The sequence below is a fragment of the Crocuta crocuta genome, unplaced genomic scaffold (genome assembly GCF_008692635.1).
Source record: "Crocuta crocuta isolate KB4526 unplaced genomic scaffold, BGI_CrCroc_1.0 scaffold657, whole genome shotgun sequence".
Classification (NCBI taxonomy): domain Eukaryota; kingdom Metazoa; phylum Chordata; class Mammalia; order Carnivora; family Hyaenidae; genus Crocuta; species Crocuta crocuta.
Genome location: NW_027529583.1, coordinates 1,717,818 through 1,718,560, shown reverse-complemented (window position 1 = coordinate 1,718,560; position 743 = coordinate 1,717,818). Strand labels below are relative to the sequence as shown.

The 743-nt window shown below is 45.9% G+C and overlaps 1 protein-coding gene across 1 annotated transcript in view; it reads left to right on the top strand.

The window, feature by feature from the left end:
* Window positions 1-743, top strand: part of ZRSR2 (zinc finger CCCH-type, RNA binding motif and serine/arginine rich 2) — a gene marked incomplete at its 3' end in the record, with an annotated part of 25,408 nt that overhangs the window by 24,316 nt on the left and 349 nt on the right. The window lies entirely within an intron of this gene.

The window sequence follows — 743 nt, the reverse complement described above, 5'->3', positions numbered from 1 at the left end:
AAATGTCCTGTGAAGAACAAAAGGTTTTAGTTTTGATGAAGTCTATTTTATCCGTGTTTTTTTTCTTTTTTTGCTTATGCTTTTCGTGTCCTAAGAATCCATTGCTCAGCCCCATGTCCCGAAGATTTCACTTGTATGTTTCCTTCAGAGAGTCGTATGGTTTCATGTCTTACATTTAGGACTGATCCATCCTGTCTTTTTGTATATGACGTGTGGTGTGGAGGGATTTCACTTTCAACTCTTGTACATATTTGGGGAATTTACTGATTGAAAAGAAAAAGTTTGGAAACCTCAAGAGGATCTCTGAATTGTTCAGATACATTTCACCTTTGACAGGAATCTTCCATATTAAAAGCATTTGGTAAATTTAAAAGCATCCGGCCCGTGTTTACCATCCTCTTAGAGTGTGAGGAAAACACAAGGTCCTCCACTTGTACTGGGCTGTCTTCGGGCCAGTGGCTGGGTCCCGCCAGCAGCGTGCGGTCAAAGCCCCCAGGCACAGGGACTCGGGAGGGCTCGGGTGTTCAGTGTGAATTAGGGCTCTGCCCTGCCCGTCGCTGGGACGGTGCAACCCCGAGAGCAAGGATGAGGCCACCATTTGTTCGCTCGCACTGCACACCGTCATGCAGTCGGGGAACAGGAGACTCTGGCTACTTGAAACCCCGATTTGTTACCTTTCACGGTTGCCATTTGTTAGACCACTTGATTCTTTTTGAAATTCTGGGAACCAGAGCTATGACATC